General features: G+C 40.5%; 1 pseudogene; it reads left to right on the top strand.

Moving 5' to 3' along the window:
- The window catches only part of LOC114038609, a 33,073-nt pseudogene that overhangs the window by 6,317 nt on the left and 4,267 nt on the right, over positions 1 to 22,489 (top strand).

The following is a 22,489-nucleotide window of genomic DNA, read 5'->3' as shown; positions in this document are numbered from 1 at the left end:
AGGTGTTAACTATTCATCTCCCTACCTTGGCCATCATAGAAAGTGTCCTCCTTAATCCATCTATTCATCCCCCGCCCCCGTCCACCTAAGGCAAATTGTATAATGTTTCTACTTCCCCCACCCTGTGCTAGGTACTGTGGGCTATAGAAGGTCATAAAAATAACAAACATTTGTACAGACCCCATCTCCCTTGATTCTCCCACCAGCCTCGTCACATAAGTACTCTTGTTATCTGATGGGATAGAACTGAGACTCAGAGGCAGGAGAATGTTGATTGGGGTGAAATTGGGAAAGACTGGAGACAGGGAGACCGTCTAGAAGACGATGGGCGTAATCTGGGCAGGAGATAATCAGGGCTGGAATTGGGCTGCTGGCTCTGGGATAAGAAGGGAAGGATGGGGCTTAGTTGCTTTTTCTCTTTTAGCCTTTGCAGCGATGTCAGCCAACCCCAAAGTAGCTGAGAGGATCAAGATTAATTTTGTATTAGCTCCAGTTTCCATTCTTAATGATCTGCATGGTCCTACCTTACTCCTGGCAAAACTCCCTGACACATTATTCAAGGTAAATGATACTTCAAATAGCTACGAACCAGAGGAGGCAGAAAGGAGAGGGCCCAAATGAAAGGATGCTCAGGACTTTCTGATATCTTGAATCCCAGAGACCCAAAGGCACCAGGGCTTGGCCTGAGACCAATGACTTCTATTTTTGGGGGCTAGACCCCCATGGCTTGTTGAGGCACAGAGTGCTGGATCTTTAGGGTCGTCTGCTGTGACTTGGGACAGAGCCCAGGGTTATCCCACTCTGGGCACTGTCCGGCCTGCTCTGGGCACTGCTGTTCCTGGCGGCTTCCAAGACCACTATCGATTTCAGTCCCTCTGGAGATTCCTGGGCGAGCCCTTTAGTGTTGCTACCTCAGGATGCAGAGTATTGCGGGCCATGAGGGTCTCTGGCCGATCTTCGTTCATCCTGGGAGGCTGCCATCTTTCATGCCTTAACACGTGGTGCTCTTTCCTATTGTTCTTGGCTTTCTGTCTGGCTTTGAGGGTGGTTCTTGGGTGGAAGAAGCCACTCATTGTGTTTGTTCACTAGATATTTTTATCATCATTTGGGCCGGTGTAATATTTCAGTTTTTGTCTTGTTTGTGCAGCCAACTTGGCCAGAAGTGCTCCATATTCTTTAAAGGAAGCTTTTCTGGAGTGTTTCCTGTTTCTTTCCCCATGCAGGAGTTCCATTGCCCCCTGTATTGTTGCCTTTCTGAATCTTCCTAGCCCTACCAGCTGGTTTCCTGCTCCTTGCCCTTCACTCCTCTCTCTCATCCTTACCTTTCTTTTCTTACAGGCACAGAAAATGTCTGTCTTAATTTGGGTGATTTTTTTTTTTTTTTTTACTAATTCCATTTTTCTCTGCTTTCTGGGTCACGTTCACAGTCCAACTGAGACAGTGCAATGGGATGTTTTAGGATAGTAGCATTACTGGCCTCTTTTAAAGATGTCTATTTTTCACTTGTGATTCACAAAAGAGCTACAAATGTGGCCTCTTCACTTAGAAGGGACCTCAGAATGTTCTTGGCTGCCCTTCAGAAACCCCCCTGTCCCCTGCACCCCCTAGGCACACAGAACCTACCCAGGTGAGTCGGGAAAGAAGTCAACAGCTTGCATTTTTTCCAGTCAACTTGGATCCAGTAGCTAAAGCCAGGTGTCATTTCCCTAGGCCTCACTGGCTTTTTGCCAGAAGGGCAGGGCACTTTGGAGAATTTCTCTGTGGTTTTGCTCTTTGAGGTGTTACAGGACTGGTTTCCTTTGGACACTGACCAGGGTTTGAGAGTGATGAGTAGGGGCATCTATGGAAAATGATCCTTGGTAGGTCATTTCTGCTAAGCAATGTTGAAATTCCTGAGGAATCCAGCCCTGCTGTGCAGCTGGCAGAGGACAGAGCTCTGCTATTGCTCACTGGCATCTTTCTCTAACCTGCCTTTTACAGATCTTGTTTGGAGAAAAGGAATTCTTTCCCAACAGCTTTTTAACCCACTTCATTGGCCGGAATCTGTGCAACCGTGAGATCTTTTCCACAATTTGTGACAACGTCTTATTGTTGCTAGGTGGATTTAATACCATCAATTTCAACAAAGTAAGCAGCCATAACACACACACACACACACACACACGCACACACACACACACACACACGCACGCACACACACACACGCACGCACACACACACACACACACACACTTACTTAACAGAATAATGCATGTAGAGCACTTTGACTTGGTCCCTCTCGCATCCCTGAAAGCTTTTCTGCTCCATGTCCCTTTTCACCGTTAATTAGAAGGAGCTGTCCACACTTTCTTGGGTGCCACTCACTGTTAAACTTTTTTAATGTAGTCTGGATTATTCCTCCAGCGCTTCACTAAAACTACCCTGTATGCAATAGCTTTTCTCAGTCCTGTGCAGCGTGTGACCCTGTTGACCACCCTTCCCTCCTGGACACTCTCTCCTTCTCCCTGCGCTTTGTGACATTACTGTGTCAGGGCTCACTCCCTGCAGAATCTTCTAGTGGTTCCTCCCACTATTGTATCCCAGACCTGGGTCCTGGGCCTTCTCTTTCCTCTAGTGGTCTATCTTGGTGATCTCATCAGTTGCCATGGAGTTAACTACCCTCTCCATGCAAATAACTTCTAAATCATCATATACATCCTCCATATCTGTCTTGTATGTCTCCAACTGCCAGCTAGACGTTTCCAACTAGAAGTCTGGTAGACATCAGACTTACCATGTTCAAAACAAATATATCACCTTTCCCTCTAAGTCCACCTACTCCTAATTTAACTTTTGCTGTCAAGGGCCCCAGCACCTTCCAGTCCCTCAGGCTTCCACCTTGGGAGTCATCCTTATTTCTTCACTGCCCATTCCTCCACCCCCACATTTGATCAGGTAAGAAGTCTGGTCCATTCTCCCTCTTCAAAACCTTTTACTTGCCTCTGAAGCCTTCCATAAATGCTTATTCGGTGATTGACACCTGTCTAGACATTTCCGTTCTGATTCAGGTGGACTTTCAGGTCCTCCTTATTTTCAGCATATTGGCTCTTCTCAGACAAACATTAGCATATCTCCAATTCAATTACAAAAAGATTTCTCTGGGTCAAGCCTAATGGAAGGTTCTCCATTCACAGACAATCCCACCTCATTAGCTTGGAAATATTCCAGTCAGGTTTTGCCAGAAGGTCGTCAGACGTGAAAGGAAACTAATTTTGAAAAAAAAATTTCTTTATGTCTGTTTTTGCAGAGTCGCATTGATATATATCTCTCACAAAACCCAGCAGGTTCTTCTGTTCAAGATATGCACCATTTCTTCCAGGTATAACTTTTCAAATTTGATTCCAAATTCATTTGCTGACCCCAGTTTTCCTGTGTGCTGGATTCCCCTTTAGATCTCTTTCTATTTCCTGGCTTGTGGTGCAGCTCCCAGGCTGCCCAGGCCCCACCCTTTGCCACATCATGGTCCCGCACTCGTGCATTGGCCCAGTGTGATTATTTATTCCACTCCCTACGTTCAGGCTGTCCTTGGGAATGTGCTGTAGCTGACTTAGGCCCCCACGCGTCTCTCTTTGGGACCACTTACAATTTTCATGGTATAAGGCTTCTGGTATTTCATGATGCATAGTTATGCAGAATGACTGGGACATCATTGGTATAAATAAATATGCATGTACATCCATATACATATAGGCACATATACATACATATACATATACACCAAGCCATATGCATATCCATGCATGTGTATACATATATACATGCACACATATACAACATGTGTGTATGATACACATGTATGAGTGTGTATATATACATATACAAGTACATCTACATACACAGTGTCTCCAAAATCTTAGTGCCATTTTAAACTAATAGAGCATAAAATTGCAGTAAGATGTCTGAAGCACAATTAGATTCAGGGTCCTAAATACAGTCCAGCTCCCACGCTTCCCCACCTCCTCATCCCACCAGAAATCCAAGGAAGAGGGAGTACTAGAAGAGCCCAGAAGAGGTCAAAGGGACAGGAGTTGTTTCTACCTCTGTCAGACACCACTGAGGGGAGAAATGCCTTCACAGGAGTCTTTCCTTCATAACACTCAGCAGCCAAACTTCATTAGTGCAGGTCCCCGGGTATGGGGACCCATGGGCACCGATTTGCATGTTCTTCAATGTTGAATTAGAGGGCATTTCAAGCTCCATGGGAAATTCCTCGATGACCTCTGTTACCCCTAGATGGGGTATTAGGCTTACTCTTTTTGGTCAGTGTCCTCGATCAGCTTCTGGGGCTTGAGGCCATCCAATCAGAGAGCTCGGGTGATGGCACTGTCCCAGGGACCAATGACAAGCCATCCTCCATGCCAGGGGCCACCCCTCCCCCAGCTTCTCATTCAGTGTTAATGAAAGAATCGTTGAACTGAAGTTTCTTATTGGTTTCATCAGTTAAATAATTTTGTAGGATCATAACAAATGTAGCATTGTTGGAGGAGAGCCTTGAAGGCAGGGCCCTACTGTGCTGAGCTTTTGGTAATCAAACAATGAACAAAACAGGGTCAAGGATCCTCTGTACCTCCCGGGCAATTGTAGGACAGAAAAAAGATGCAGCAAAGAGAGTCTGTTACTTCTTCACACTCAACATTATCAAGCTCAGAATTATGACTCTGTATCCTTTTGGTAGGGGAATGTGGGGTCCAGACCTATAATTTCCCTTATAGAGAACTCCCAGTTAGGAAAATTTCCTCTCCCAATGCAGATTGACACATTCCCTGGGTGCTGAGAAGCTGTGCCAGGGTCACCAAGCCCCATGTGGCAGAGGAATGATTCTGTTTTCCTGTTCCCAGTTCCTCATTGCTGCATCACGCTTGTTCAATATGAGGTTGGGTGCAGAAGGAAAAGTTGTCATCATTCAAACATATCCCCCAGTGAATCAACCGTTTTAGTCCTCCCTCACACATCCTTCCCTGCTTATCCCTAATGTCATTCTCACTTAGCCTCCCAGTGGCTGTCCATAGGTGTGAATGATCTGAACACAAAGGAATCAGAAAGGTCTTGCAGAAAATTAATGGAGCCTTTAGATGCTTTTTTTTTGCAACAGTTACACATTTTAGGATCTTGTCAAATGGGATATGAAGGACGTCATGTCCTTGTGTTCTACCATCTTGTCAGAAAATATGCCATCAAAGCAACACCATTCATTTTTGCTCAATCTGAGAATTAGCATGTATCATTATAATTATTAATTAGTTATAATTATAACTTAAATTTTGACAACTATAAGATAAAAATAACTTCTTCTCATAATTTCTATTGCACTTTTCAAGATGAAGTCCTAATGAAATCTTTTTTACTCCACTATGGAATGTTGGTCCTTATGGAAAGTATATTCACTTTGGATGGCCCTTCTCAGTCACTTCAGGTAACATGGACCTCCAGAGTACTTGCTCTGAGGATACACAATATACATGTGACTCATTCTCAAAAAAAAAGAAAACAAACAAAAAAAATCCACAAAGATGAGGATCTAGTCACATAAATCAGTACTTATTCATGTCCTCTCAATTGCCTCTAAAATTGTCCACGAGTCCTTGCATTCTCTTAATATCATCCCCTCCCTGAGATATCCTAGAAAATTCCCTCCCAAATGCTTTTATTTAGCACTAATTTGTGCTTCTGCCAGCACAGATGTTCTCTAGATACTTGACTTGGTCCTACTTCCTCGTCCAGCACATAAGGAACTGAGGAAATAGAATCCCAATAGATGTTATTTTTTGGGACACTGGTCAACCTGTCCCGTTTTCCATCTGTAGTAGAGGATTAACCAGGGAAACTTCCCATGGAACTGGGCATTCACTCTGGCTGTGGGTGTAAGGCCGTATGCCTTGCTAACTCTTTGCTCATCCCCTTAACTAGAAGATTCTATCAAAGATGACTAGTGACTGAGTTAGGAGGAATACAGTCTTTCAGCACATTCTCTCCCCTAGACTTCCAGCAAGATGGAGAATCAGCCATTCTAAGGCTGTCATCTATGTAGCTGCCATGGTTGGGGAGGGGAGGGAGAAGAAGAGAGAGACATATATTTTTAGTGACAATCATTTAGCATCTGGGAAATCTATGAGAGCAATTGTGGTAGACAAAGTACTGGGCCTAGGATCAAGAGGACTTTCCTTCAGATACCATCCCTGATGCTCACTAGCTGTTTACCCAATGAGGAACTCACTTAACTATTAGAAGACTCAGTTTCCTCATCCCCAAAACAGGAACAGTGTGACCTGTAGTACCTCCCTCAGAGGGATGTTGTGAGGATCACCAAGTACTCTGGAATGACCAGCTAGTGTTATTATCAGGAGTTCAGCCTAGAGTGTGCCCAAGGTTCTTTAAAGTCCCAGAGATCTATGCTTAGTTATCTATTATGGCCTTCATTTCAGACTATTCATTCAAAGAGGTTAGAAGCTTATGTCTGGGGGAGTCCTGCTCTGAATATGAAGTATTATAATCAGGTACGATTGTTTCCAAATACTAGCTTAAGTAAGAGGAGAACACTGAAGCCTCTACTCAATGCTTTATCTCTTGGAAAGGTTAGCACTATAGACTTCATAGCCCAGTCCCCCATGTGTCTTTAGGAGGGGGGATCACTGATGTTGTCCTCTTCCCTGAAACCTCCCTGGATTGGTGGAGATTGCCAACAGACCGCCTCTGGAATCTCAAAGATCATGGCCAGACAATGGGATAGGGGACTCCTGGTCCCCAAGCACCCCAAGAGCAGACCCTTGTGGAGACAAAGCATGCAGGCTTCCCATTTCCATGTACTTTTAGGAGGTTTCTTACCCACTAAGTATCCTGGGCACAAACCCAGTGATTCAGATGAAACAATTGCCAGGCTCCTGATGAGCTCTCTTTGTTGTTAGGAAACCTAGTCACTCACTCTCTACATTTTGAAGCTTCAAAAGTCCATCATTCTGCTTCTAATTATTTAGAGCTATATTATGTCTTTTAATCCATCAAATTTTGATGGATTAAATCTTTACCTCTTGGCATGGTGGGTAGAACCAGGAAGGCCTTGGTTCAAATCCCACACATGCATTGCCTGTGTGACCCTGTCTAAGTCACTTAAATTCCAGTGTGCAGACCTTCTTGGGTTAAGAAAGTTTCTTCACCAGGAATTCCGATGAAAGCAAAGGTCTTAAAAAAAGGCCAGGTAGTATACTAGGCACTTGGGATACAAGACCAAAATCCTTTGTGGTACTCAGTAGCTTCATGGTTGTCCAAGGCAATCCGTCTCTGGCTGGTATCAGCCAGTCTGGATCTTGTAGGATATAGGCCAATGCATCGTCTTGTGTCTATACCTGAAACTTTTCTCCAAAAGACATCATGTCAAACCTTTTTGGAGACAGCCCCTTCCCAGATGAAAAGCTCTATCACTGGCAAAATCGATAAGTCAATTAATAAGCATTTAAATGCCTAATATAATTGGCAGGCACTATTCTAAGAACTGGAGATACAAAGGCTGTCCCTGTCCCCAAGGAGCTTGCTGTGTTAGGGGAGATAGCGTGTGTGCATATGTATACATATTCACATATATGTATACACACGTATACATTTACATAATGTATATGTTCATACATATATGCCTATGTCTATACAAAATCTAGAGAATGGTAACGGGCTGCAGGAAGCCATCACTTTCCTGGTATAAAGTCATATCCAAGCCATCCCGATTGGCCTCTGTATGTAGCACAAAGGGCTTAGATTGGTCAAAGACAGTCTCGGTACGTGTGTGAGATTGTTTATTAGGAGCATGAAGAATGGGCTGCATTTTTCATTTTCTCATTCTCTAATGATTGGAGAGTGAACAAAGCCGTGTCTTTGTTGGAGGGAGTCCTACCTTTTGAAATTCCTGTCAAGGCACTCACTCGTGATTCCTTTGAGCCAGATCTCCGAGGGAGAGGTCACCAAGGGGCTCTGCAGTGCTGGCAGAGATGGTTCACACGTTCCATTTATCTAGCCCTGCATCCTCTTCAGTTCATAAGAGTACATGTCTAGTATATCTAGAGGGCTCACATTTTCCTAGGAGCAGAACTCACTCTTGTGGGAGGTATGATCTTATCCTCATGTTGCCTGGCTCCATCCATAAGCTTCCATGTGACTTTCAGGCCCTCCTCACCTTGGTGTTTCTCCTCTGGGTGCTTATTAAGCTGATTAAAGCCCTTCTTGAAATATGGCACCTAGAACCAAACCCAGTACTCCAGAGTTGATCTGGCCCGGCCAGAGGACAAGAGGACAGTATCACCTGCCTCCTTCTAGATGCCATGGTGCTCCATGCAGCAGATTACATTGTCATTCTTGGTTTGCAAATTGCACTGACTCACAACCCTTCAAACCCGCGCCCCCCCCCCCCCCCGCCCCAGACCTTTGGTCAGATAAACATGCCTGCACCTTCTTGTACTTGTGAAGTTGGTTATTTTATCATAATTCATCAAACACTCATTAGTTCCTGCTGTTAAGGAGCTTACATTCTATTCAGATAATTTGGTGTAAACAGAGACATGTACTTTGGTGTACCCAGTGACATGAGAAAGGAGAGGGCATTGACAAGTGGAAGGATCAGGAAGAGGCCCCTGAGTGGATCCATGAAGGAAGCTCAGGATTCTGGGAGGTGGAGCTGAGAAGAGAAGGCATTCCAGCTATGCAGGACAGCCTGTGCAAAGGCGTGAATCCGTTTTCGTAGGCTACCGGCTAGTGAGCAACCTTGCCTGGGAAACTGCGTGGACCTTTTTAGGGAAGGTACAGATGTGTTCAGTGACAACCTCTTTGAGAGGACTGGAGGCAGTCCTTTCAAACCCCTTTGGCAGTCTCGGGAGACTTCCTTCTCCAAAAATGGTTTTTATATGCATAGGATTATAAAGAAAACTGATTATGTCAAAAGAAAGATGTAGTTTATCCTTGTCCAAGTCCACAGACCCCCTGAAATCTGCCCATGGACCCCTTGAGAGTTGGTGGACTCCTGATTAAGAGCTCCTACTCAAAAGAGAGAGGGAGAAAGGGCAAAGATTGCAGCTTTTGCTATGTAAACAACAGCAGGTTGACCAGATGCCAGAAAGCTTGGGAATGAAGGCCATCCATAGCCTTTTGGAAAATGAATGTTGAAGTTTTTGTTTTTACCCGAGGAAGGGCATATTCACTCTTAGCATGCCCAAGCCCCATGGGGAAGCATTCATGCTCATTCAGAGGTCTCACACTTCCAAGCTCTTGCTGGGCTTTAGGACAGAAAAGAAGGAACTCCTTCCCCAGAAGGCAGTTCTCCATCATCTCCCTTTCCTAATGATCTCCTGCCTTCCCTTTCATCTTTCTTTTCCGGGGGAAAGTGGAAAGGAGGGTAGAGCCAGGAGGAGGACATCCCACCACTGGTTCAGGTGCAGTGATCTTTGTCACCTCTCTGGGGAGGAAGGCTCCTGAGCAGACCTAGGCTGGATCTGTTAAATCTTTCTTCCTCCTTTTCATTTTAGTCCACACCTCCTCCTTACAACACTAGCAAAATGGAAGTACCAACGGCTATTTGGTTTGGTGGAAAGGATTTACTCTCAGGTCCTAAAGATGTCAGACAGCTGCCGTCTAAACTCTCAAATGTCATTCATCAAAAATTTATTCCTTGTTACAATCATGTTGATTTTATGTGGGGAAATGATGCATATTCTCATGTTTACTCAGAAATAATTGCTATACTCAATCACCATCTGGAAAATTCCAAGAGTGTTTAGATGAAAGGATCATCTGATTGGTAGCTTCCCTTTCCTTTTTTTGGGATCAAAGATCTCATGATCTCTCTCAACTCACCCCTCCCCAATAATGGGCCAGACTCCATGTAAGTAACCTCCCGATTTAATCACAAACCTTGGAAATAAAGATTATTGTTAATACACTTGTCTATTATGGTGATTTTAAAAAAATAAAACAACTTCATGGTGAATTCAACAGTTCTTCTGAAATAATTTTTGCCTACCCACAGTTTCAGTGGGTTGGATAATCTCTGCAAATCTTTTGCAGGCAAGAGCAAGTTTATTGAGGGTTATTGGGTGAAAGATGGTGGGACACATTGGCAGAGTACTGAGGTGTGTAAGAAACAACTTCCTCACCTCACCTGGGCAGGGAAGCCCATGGTAGTCAGATAGTCTTGCCCATTTGTTGGGCAGAGGGTTGAAAGAAGAGGTGCTTCTTGATTATACTCACTGGAAATCCTCAGGACTTGCCCAGTGTTCTGCATTTCCCCCTTTATCACACTCTGTGAAAGCCCATTGCATTTTTTTTTGTGTGGGCAGGTGGCTTTAGGGGTTCAAACCTGTGATTCCATTGGGATGGTTGATGTCTAATAAGAAAATACCCCAAGCAATGTTAACCAGCACCTGCCCCATGATCTAGGAAACTCTAGAGAGTTGTCTGGGGGGCACTGAGAGGTGAGATTTCATCCATGTTTCATCCATAGATATAGATCCTTCCCAGAGCATCTACCCAATGTGCCCAACACTTTCCTAGATGTTTTTTTTCAGTATTCTGTGGATCTCCAGGTGGCACTCACACTGTCTATCTCATCCTGTGCTTTCACTTCTTGACCACCTTATTCTCTTCCTCATCAACCAGTTGACAATGGAAACCATCCCTCATTCTACTTCTTGCACATATGTTGTTGCTGGAAACATGCTGCAGTCTAGTCTCACTGTATGAGGTTAATAAACATTTGTTAAACACTTACTATATTGCAGACACTGTGCTAAATGCTAGGGATAAAAAATAAAAGCAAAAATAATCCCTGCTCTCAATTCTGGCCTACTGGGGACACTACATACAAACAACTGTGTGTGTGTGTGTGTGTGTGTGTGTGTGTGTAAAGGCACATATGTATATATGTACATACACACATATATATGCAGTATAGCAAATAACTATATACATATAAGATAAATGTATACATGCATATATATAGGTCCTATGGTAAATTGGAGACAAGCAACAGAAGGAAGGTAGTAGCATTAAGGGGGATCAGGAAAGGCTTCTCGTAGAAGGTGGGATTTTATCTGGGACTTGAAGGAAGCCAGGAAATGGAGAGAAGATAAGAGAGCATTCTAGGCATGGGGGCAGTCAATGAACTTTCACACGGTCAGGTGATGAATCATCTTGTGCAGGGTACAGCCAGCAGGCCAGCATCACTGGGTAGCAGAATACATGGAGTGCAGTAAGGTATAAAAAGACTGGAAAGGGAGGAGGGAGCAAGGCTGTGAAGGGCTTTGAATGCAAACAAAGTATTTTGTATTTGCTCCAATCATTGCGAGTGAGCTACTGGAGTTGATTGAATGGGTCTGTGACATAGTTTGACCTGAGATTTAGGTCAGACCTCCACAGCTGAGTAGAGGATGGACTTAAGTGGGGAAAGGTGGGGCAAGACCAACCAGAAGACTCTTGCAAGGGTCCAGGTGCAAAGAGATGAGGACCAACGCCAGGGTGGTGACGGTTTTTGAGGGGAGGAGGGGGAATTAGTGAGGGATCTTACGAAGACAGAGACAACAGGACTTCGCAACCAATTGGATTTGAGAATTGAGAGAGAGGAGGAGTTGAATGTGACCCCTAGATTGTGAGCCTAGGAGACTGGAGGGATGGTGGCACTCTCACCTATAATAGGAAAGCTGGGAGGGGAAGAGGGAAAGTTCAGTTTTGGACATGTTGAATTTAAGATATCTGCATGTCATTCAATTCTAGACGTCCAATAAGTAGTTGGAGATGTGAGGCTGGAGTTAAGGAAAAAAGTTATATCTGGAAAAAGAGATGTGAAAATAATGTGCCTAGAGGTGATCATTGAATTCATGAGAAGAGATCAGATCACCAGGAGAAATAATATAGAGGGAGAAGATAAAAGGACCCAGGACAGACACTTGGAAGATCCCCATGGTTTTGCATGTGATGAGTATGAAGAACCCGCAAAGGAGAATGAAGAGTCTTGGTCACACAGGTAGGAGGAGAACCAGGAGGGAGGAGTGTCACAAAACTCTCCACTGTCCTATGGGCCACCCTCAACCTTTTTCAGGTATCGTGCTGTTCCAGGATTCACAATAACGTCACTAGGGAAAACTTTGTGCCACAAAGATTATTTTTAGTACCAGGGCATGTCGTGGTATCGATAAAAACACATACATACACGTGAATATATAGATTTACAGATATTTATGTATATAGACACAAATATACATATATAGCAATATACATGTATATCCATATTTACATATATACACATATACACACATATACATATACAGCTATAATAAACGCATATGTGTGTATTATAGTAAATCTGTGAGTCATCTGCAGAAAGATAAGAGTTAAATCAATGGAAGCTGATGAATATTCTACTGAGATTATGGACGGTGAAGAGAAAAGGACCTAGGATAGAACCTTTTGTCTGTCAGTCTGTCTGTCTATTTGTCTCTGCCTATCCTCCCTCCTCCCTTTTCCATTCAGCCCCAGTTTATCCTGTGAGCTTCAGTTCCACGTATCCAACTGCCTTTTAGACACTTAAAACTGAATGTTCAGTAGATGGTTTTAAACTCAACCTATTTGAAACTGAACTCATTATCTTTTCCACTTGACCCTCTCCTGTTTCCAAATTTCCCTGCTTCTGTCAAGGCACCACCATCCTTCAAGCCATCAGGTTTACAACCTTGGCATTATCTTAGATTCTTCACTTGCCATCATCCTCCATATCCAATCATTTGCCAAATCTTGAAGTTTCTACCTTCACAACATCTCTTGAGTCTTACTCTGTCTCTCCTCTCACACAGCTACCACCTTAGCCATCATTATTCCTCACCTAGATTGTTACAATAGCTTCCTAATTGGTCTCTCTACCTCAAGTCTCACTCCATTTTAGTCCATCCTAAAGAGTGTTTGCCAAAGAATTTTCCTGTCAGTGCAGATCAGGCCCTGTGAGTCTCCAACTCAACCAACTCCAATGGCTCCTGGTTTTCTCTACAGTAAGATATAAACTCCTCTGTTTTGTTTCTAAAGTCTTTCATAATCTGGAACCAACCTACATTTCCAGGTTAACAGGCTGTTACTCCCCCTCCCATACCATGTGATACAGCCAAGTGACCTGCTCCCTTTTTGGTGGTGGCTAAAAATTGAAAATCAAGGGAGTCCCTATCAGTTGGGGAATGGCTAAATAAGCTGTGGTATATGAGTGTGCTGGAATATTATTGTGCTGTAAGAAATAATAAGCAGGATGATTTCAGAAGAATTTGGAAAGATTTACATTAACTGATGCAAAATGAAGTAAGCAGAACCAGGAGAACATTGTACACAGCAACAGCAATATTGTTCCATGCTCCATTGTAAGTGTCTTAGCTATTCTCAGCAATACAAAGATCCAAGACAATCCCAAAGGACTCCTGATGAAAAATGCTATCTCCCTCCAGAGAAAGAACTGATGTTGTCTGAATACAGACTGAAACATATTGTTTTCTTTCTCTTTCTTTCTTTCCTTCTTTCTTTGTCTTTCTTTCTTTCTCTTCCTTCCTTCCTTCCTTCCTTTCTTCCTTCTTTCCTTCTTTCCTTCCTTCTTTCCTTTCTTCCTTCCTTCCTTCCTTCCTTTTCAAGTTTTCTTGTACAAAATGACTAATATGGAAATATTTTACTTGCATGATTGCTCACATATAACCTATATCTGATTGCTTACCATCTCAGGAAGTGGGGAGAGAGAAAAAAGGGTAGGGAAGGAAGGATAGAATTTGGAACTCAAAACATTTTTATAATGTTAAAATTGTTTTAATGTTTAATTGGGGGGAAATAAAATATTATTAGAAAAAAAACAAAGTGGCCTGCTTCCTGTTTTTCCACCTCCTTCTACTGTCTCTGCCTTTCCCCTGGCCATCCCACATGCCTGGAATACACTTCCTCTTCATTTCTGCCCCATGGAGTTCCATTCTTCCATTAAAGTGATGCTCAAGCACCATCTTCTGCCTGAAGCTTTTCCTGATCTCGTAACTGTCAATATCCTCACTTCCAAACTATCTTGTCTTTAACCATTTTGTCTATATTTGTATATATTCACTTTATATTTTTGATGTAGATATTTATCCATGTACACGTTACGCTGTTAAAATCTAATTTCATTGAGAGTAGGCATTGTTTCATTCTTTGTTCTTTAATCATCTAGCTCAGTACTGGTATTTAATAAATTTTATTTAATTTAATAAATTTAATTATATTTTTAATAAACACTTGTATTTAATAAATTGGTTGGCCTACCTTTAAACTCTCAGGGGGGCATGACAAGGGGCAATATGACAGAGTAGCCAATCTATCACTGTCAAAGGGAACATTAAATTCATCTGAATCTCCAGGAGGGTCTTCAATGTGTGAGTGATGATATTCAAGCCTGGAAGGCAAGAAGTCAGTGATCCAGGTAAGATGGACTCTCATTCTTTACTTAATCATCCCTCTCTCCCAATTCTTTGGTGTAGGATGCCTGGGCTGTCATACATGACAGGATTATGGTCCCTTTTTTCCTTTTAAAAAGTATTTTATGTGGCAGCTAGGTGGCACAATGCATAGAGCACCAGCCCTGGAGTCAGGAGGATCTTAGTTCATGTGTTTATTTACTTGTTTGTTTGTTTGTTTATTTATGTATTTAGTTAGTTAGTTATTTTTAGGCAATTGGGGTTAAGTGACTTGCCCAGGGTCACACAGGTAGTAAGTGTCAAGTATTTGGTCTGAGGTCACATTTGAACTCAAGTCCTCCTGACTTCAGAGCTGGTGCCCTATCCACTGTGCCACCTAGCTGCCCCAGGACCTTAGTTCAAATCTGACCTCAGACAGCTAGTAGCTGCATGACCCTGGGCAAGTCACTTAATGGCAATTGCCTCCAAAAATAAATACAATTTTTAAAAATAGCATTTTTTTTCCAATTACATGTACAGATACTTTTCAACATTCATTTTTTATGAAACTTTGAGTTCCAAATTTTCTCCCTCTCTCCCCATCCCCCCCAAGACAGTAAACAATTGTATATAGGTTATATGTATGCAGTCATGTAAAACATATTTCCATATTACTTATGTTGTCAAAAAAGAAATAAAAGGAAAAAAACCATGAAAAAAATAAAGTGAAAATAGCATCCTTTGATCTGCATTCAGATTCCATCAGTACTTTCTCTAGATGTGAATGTAATTTTTTATCATGTTTCCTTTGGAATTGTGTTGAATCATTGTTAATAGTTGATCATTACACAATGTTGCTATTACTATGTTCTCCTGGTTCTGGTCACTCCACATTGTATCAGTTCATGTAAGTTTTTCCAAGTTTTTCTGCAAACTGCCTGATTGTCATTTCTTTCTTTTTATTTTTTTATTAATTTATTTTGATTTATCAACAGTCACTTCCATAAGCTTTTCAATTTTAAATTATTTTCCGCCTCCCTCTCCAAGACAGCACACAATCTGATATAGGCTATACATATACATTCTTATTAAACATATTTTTCATATTAGTCATGTTGTAAGGAAGAATTAGAACCAATGGAAGGAACCACCAGAAAGAGGAAACAAAACAAAACAGAAGAAAAAAAAAGAGCAAATAGTATGCTTCAGTCTGCATTCAAACTCCACATTTCTTTCTTTGGATTTGGATAGCATTTTCCATCATGAGACCTTTGGAGATGTCTTAAATGCTTATCATTTCTTATACACCATCACAATTATATGTCACAACTTGTTCAGCCATTCCCCAATTGATGAGTATCTCTTCAATTTTCAATTCTTTGCCAACATGAAAAGAGCTGCTATAAATATTTTTGTATGCATAGTTCCTTCTCTATGGTCCATTTTCAAAGACAGTCAGTTGTTTTCTGTGAAGGAAAAGGATCTTTCTCAAGAGCGTCTGGTTGTTGTGGACCCTCATTACTAGGAAGTTGGCGATTCTGGCTAAGAAGCTCTAGGCACAGAAGTTTCCAGATTGAGGGTGCCTGGCAGGAGAAAAGAGCATGCAAGGAAAGACAAACTATGTCCAGAGTGCAGACCCCTACACTCTACCCCTTGACAGGACAAATGTGCCTCGAGACAATTATGCAGAATTCCAACAGCAGGGTTAAATTAAACTTAACCAGAGAATAGTACTAACACAGGTCAGGAGTTATATACCCTGAACTGAATCAGTCTCTGTCATTCAAACTTAGGGTAGTGGGTCCACAATTACAGTACTATTTCTTTTTTCCCCACCTAATACTATTTTATTTCTTTCCAATTACATGTAAAGATAGTTTTCAACATTCACTTTTATAAGATTTTGAGTTTCAAATTTTTTTCTTCCTTGCTCCATCTCTTTCCCCTTCCCCAAGGTGGCAAGCCATCTGATTTAGGCTATACATGTACAATCATATTAAGCGTGTTTCTACATTAGTCATGTTGTGAAAGAAGAATCAGAACAAAAGGGAAAAACCACAAGAAGGAAAAAAAAGAGAAAATATGATGCTTCAATCAGCATTCAGACTCCATAGTTCTTTCTCTGGCTGTGGATAGGATTTTCCATCATGAGTCTTTTGGAATTATCTTAGATCATTGTATTGCTGAGAAGAGCTAAGTCTATCAAAGTTGGTCATCGTACAATGTTGCTGTTACTGTACATGATATTCTCCTGGTTTTGCTCACTTCACTCTGCATCAGATTATGTAAGCCTTCCAGGTTTTTCTGAGATCTACCCGATCTTCATTTCTTATAGCACAATAGTATTCCATTACATTCATACCACAACTTGTTCAGCCATTCCCCAATTGATGAGCATCCCTTCAATTTCCAATTTTTGGCCACCACAAAAAGAGCTGCTATAAATATTCTTGTACATGTGGGTCCTTTTCACTTTTTTGTGATCTTTTTGGTATACTGACCAAGTAGTGGTATTGCTGGATCAAAGGGTATGCATAGTTTGATTGCCCTTTGGGCATAGTTCCAAATTGCTCTCCAGAATGGTTGGATCAGTTCACCAACAATGCATTAGTGTTCCAATTTTCCCACATCTTCTTCAACATTTATCATTTTCCTGTTTTGTCACATTAGCCAATCTGACAGGTATGAAGTGGTACCTCAGAATTGTTTTAATTTGCATTTCTTTAATCAATAGTGATTTAGAGCATGTTTTTCATATGGCTATAGATAGCTTAAATTTCTTCATCTGAAAACTGCTTATTCATATCCTTTGACCATTTATCAATTGGGGAATGACTTGTGTTCACATAAATTTGACTCAATTCTCTACATATTTTAGAGATGAGGCCTTTATCAGAGGCACTTGTAAAAATTGTTTCCCAGCTTTCTGATTTCCTTCTAATCTTGATTGTATTGGCTTTGTTTGTGCAAAATCTTTTTAATTTAATGTAATTAAAATTATCCATTTTGTACAGTTGTTTAGAAGTGACTTTATTTGTGTGAAAAATGCTTTATAATTGTGTTCCTATAGTTCCTGGGTTTGTCTTAGCAGGGAGACACCCAAATATTTTATATTGCCTATAGTTATTTTAAATGGAATTTCTCTATCTATTGCTGCTGGGCTTTGTTATTAACATATAGAAATGGTGATGATTTATGTGGGTTTATTTTATATCCTGCCACTTTGCTAAAGTTGTTAATTATTTCAAGTAGTTGTTAATTGATTCTCTAGGATTCTCTAAGTATACCCTCATACCAGCTGCAAATTACAGTACTATTTCTCAATTGGTTCTGGAGGCATCAAGGAAGGATGAAAAAAAATACCCTTTAAATATTGAAGAGTACCATTTAAGGGGAAAAGTTTACTTTCCATCTCTCATATCCACCCTGCCATCTTTCCATCCCTCACTGTGTATTCCCTTTAGTGAAGAGTGGAGCAAAATGAAAGGGTCTTTGAATTCATTCATATGACCTCTGGAGGAGGGCATCCCATCACTGACACTGATCAAGGGAGCTCATCCTTAGTCAGCAGCATCCTGCCCCAAGGGCCCTTTTGCCATCTTTCTACTGAGGATAGCTTGTTACATTTGCCCAGGATGCTTCAGTAGACCAAGAGACATACAGAAGTTGCAGAAAATTTGAATCCTGAGTTGATAATCCAATGCCACATATTTCTAGTCAATCTTATGGAATAATAGGCATACTTATAGTCTATAAGGTCAGGGCTACTCCTTCACCAAGTCAGGGAAAACAATGTCATATCATAAAAAAACCCAACCACTCCTTTCCTGGATTAACTTTTCCAGTCTTTTCCATTTTATCTATGTATTTTAATTGGTTACCAATTCAGTATTCTCATGTCCCACTCAGAATCTTTATCCATTAGCACTTGTTAAAACAGTCTGCTGACAGTTTCCTCTTGTCAGAGGAAATATTGATTCACCAGAACACCTCCATGTGAATAATCTTTGGCATCCGTTTGGTATTTTCCAACAAAAGTGTTCAGCCCAATATGTAAGCAAAGACCAAAACAGGATCATAGCTGACCATCTGCACTGAAAGTTGTACTGCCTGTTCTTTTTGTGGTGGCTAAGAATTGGAAATTGAGGGCCTGCCCATCAATTGGGGAATGGCTGAATAAGCTGTGGTATATGATTGTAATGAAATATTATTGGGGCATAAGAAATTATGAATAGGATGGGATGATTTCAGAAAAACCTAGGAAGACTTACACAAACTGATACAGAGTAAAGTGAAGAGAATCAGGAGAACATTGTACACAGCAACAGCAATACTGTACCATGATCAACTGTGAGTGACTTAGCTCTTCTCAGCGATGCAGTGACCCAAGCCAGTCCCAGAGGATTCATCAGGAACAATGCTCTGTGCCTCCAGAGAAAGAACTGATGATGTTGCAAAGCAGACTGAAGCATACTATTTTTCACTTTTCCTTTGAGTTTTCTTCCACAAAATGACCAATATGGAAATATGTCTCACATGATTGCACATGTATAACCTGTATCAGACTGCTTACTGTCCCAGGGAGGAAGGAGGGAAGGGAGAGAATTTGAAACTCAAAACAAAAAAAAATGAATGTTAAAAATTGTTCTTACATGTAAGTGGGGAAAATGAAATATTATTTAAAAAATTGTGCTGCCTTCCTAACATCATAATGAATTCAATATACTTTTATTAAGCAACTATGTGCCAATCACTCTTTGAATGCATTTTTTTTTTTTGTGAGGCAATCGGGGTTAAGTGACTTGCCCAAGATCACACAACTAGTAAGTGTCAAGTGTTTGGTCTGAGGCCAGATTTGAACCCAGGTCCTCCTGACTTCAGGGCCCTTGATCTATCCACTGCGCTACCTAGGTGCCCCTTGAATGCAATTTTCAAGCTGGAAGGAAAACACCTATTAATCAAATAATAATATCTGACCCTGATACACTGGAAATAATCCTTCAGTTTCTATTCTCTATCTCTGTTGTTGGACTACTTGATCATTTTCAAAAAAGGATCCCCCACTTCTCATTCATAACAATAGAACAAACTGAGTATTGTGAAATGGAGAAAAGCTCCGAGCATTTATCTCCCTCCTTTCAGTACAGAAGTGGACATACACCTCTGGGTGCACACATGACATAGAATGTCAGTCTTGATGAATGGACTGTTTAGTTTTGCCCAACTTCTTTCTTTTTTCTTCTACATTAAAAGGGATGGATGACTTCAAAACAAAAGATATCACAAAGAATTTTGAAAAGAAAAAAAACTACATATGTGTGTATGTACACACACACATAGAAATCATATTTATATCTCAATAACACAATTCAAAGGACATGAATAACTACCAAATTATAAGTCTGCTTTCTTATCTTCACTATATATATATATATATATATATAGCATGTATGTACATAGGAAAAATAAATGCACTTGCTTAATAATTAATAAATAATTAATAAAGCTACCAAATATATATGTACAAATATATAATAATGTTATTATAAAGATGATTTATTATTTAGTAGATAAAATATTAAATAAATAAAATAGATAAATATTAAATAAGTACAAAAATTAATATGTGGTACTTGATATGCATGTATGTAGTAAAGATAAGAAAGTAGCCTTCTAACTTCACAATTATTCATGTCTTCTGAATAGTCTTCATTAGACGTAAATATGAGTTCTTAAATTTTCTTTTTCAGTTTTTGATACCATTTCCTCCCTACAAAGTCATATAAATGGTACCATCTTTCTAAGACTGTTTTGCCTCTCTGGTGGATTTTCCCAATCTGTACTTGGTCTAGTTCAGCTGCCCTTTCTAATTTGTCACTTTTACTTATTTGCATGATGTTTGTATTAATCATTCATTGACTACTTACTAAAGCTTCTACCAATTGTTGGGAATATGCAAAGAAGGAGCTAGGGAATAATGTATATGCAGGCACCTCAGGAGAAGGAATGGGTGGGACAAAGAGGAGAAACTGTCTGGAGAGCTCAGATGGGCTTAAACTGTGCATAGCTGGAAAGGGGACTTTTTCGAAGGGAGGTTCTGGGAAGGAATGAGCTAATAAGGAAGGAGGCCACAGGAGTGGGGCAGTGAGAAGGAAGAACTCATTTCCAAATAAAGAAAGAGACTGAGGCAGAAGTGGAAAATCACATCTGTCCTTGTGATTAAAGTAGTTGATTATTTAAATGCTCACAAATTTTCTCCATGCTCTGTCTCTTCATGGCCTTCCTGCCAGTCTCATCTACATATGTTCTCTGGGGGATATGGCTAAGATGGGTCTTGTGCCAAAGTTTTTCTTAATACTATTTTATTACGTATTACTCATGTTGTGAAAGCAGAACCTAAGGGGAAAAAAACCATAAAAAACACAGAAAGTGAAAAATGGCATGTTTCAATCTCATGCAGGCTTTATTGGTTCTTTACGTGAAGATGGATAGCATTTTTCATCATAAGACCTTTGGAATTGTCTTGTATCATTGTATTGCTGAGAAAAGTTAAGTCATTCACAGTTGGTCATTGTGAAGTATTGCTGTTACTATGTACAATGTTTTCCTGGTCCTTCTCACTTCACTCAACATCAGTTCATGGAGATCTTTCCAGGTTTTTTTTGAAATCCACCTGCTCATAATTTCTTATAGCACTATAATATTCCATTACAATCATATATCACAACATGTTCAGTCATTCCCCAATTGATGGGTATCCTGTCAATTTCCAACTCTTTGCCACCACAAAAAGAGCTGCTATAAACATTTTTGTACAAAGAGGTCCTCTTCCTTCTCCTCACCCCCTTGTGCAATATAGGAGTAGTGTTGCTGGATCAAAGGGAATGCACAATTTTGTAGCCCTCTGGGCATAGTTCCGAATTGCTCTCCAGAATGGTTGGATCAGTTCACAACTCTACTAGCAGTGCATTAGTGTCCCAATTTTTACATATACCATCCAACATTCATTATTTTCTTTTTCTGTTACATTAGCCAATCTGGTAAGTGTGAAGTGATACCTCAGAGCTGTTTTGATTTGCATTTCCCTAATCGATAGTGATTTAAAGCATTTTTTCATATGACTATAGTTAGCTTTGATTTCTTCATCTGAAAACTGCCTATGCATATCCTTTGACCATTTATCAATTGGGGAATGACTTGTATTCTTATAAATTTGACTCAGTGCTTTATGTATTTTAGAAATGAGGCCTTTATCAGAGATACTGGCTGTAAAAATTGTTTTCCAGCTTTCTGCTTCCCTTCTAATCTTGGTTGCATTGGCTCTATTTGTGCAAAACCTTTTTTAATTTAATGTAATCAAAATTATCCATTTTGCATTTTATAATGTTCTCTATCTCTTGATTGGTCAGAAAATTTCCCCATTTCCATAGATCTGACAGGCAAACTATTCCTTGCTCTTCTAATTTGCTTGTGGTATCACCTTTTATGTCTAAATCATGTAGCCATTTTGATCTTATCTTGGTATGAGGTATAAGATGTTGGTCTATACCTAATCTCTGCCATACTGTATTCTAGTTTTCCCAGCAGTTTTTGTCAAATAGTGAGTTCTTGTCCCCAAAGCTTGGGTCTTTGGGTTTGTCAAATACTAGATAACTACAGTCAATTGCTACTGAGTCTTGTGTACTTAATCTGTTCCACTGATCTCTATTTCTTAACAAGTGCCAGACAGTTGTGATGATTACTGCTTTATAATACAGTTTGAAATCTGGCACAATTGGGTCAGCTTCCTTTACATTTGTTTTCATTAATTCCCTTGATATTACTGACCTTTTATACTTGCAGATGAATTTTATATTTATTTCTTTCAAACATAAAATTCTTTTTGGTAGTTTGATTGGTGTTGCACTGAATAAGTAAATTAGTTTATGTAGACTCGTTATCTTTATTATATTGGCTTGGCATACTCATGAGCAATTGATATTTTTCCAGTTTAGATATGACTTTATTTGTGTGAAAAGTATTTTGTAATTGTGTTT

This window comes from Vombatus ursinus, unplaced genomic scaffold (genome assembly GCF_900497805.2).
Source record: "Vombatus ursinus unplaced genomic scaffold, bare-nosed wombat genome assembly UNPS02011353.1, whole genome shotgun sequence".
Classification (NCBI taxonomy): Eukaryota; Metazoa; Chordata; class Mammalia; order Diprotodontia; family Vombatidae; genus Vombatus; species Vombatus ursinus.
The sequence above is the reverse complement of the archived record's forward strand: the minus strand, read 5'-3'. Positions and strand labels throughout refer to the sequence as shown.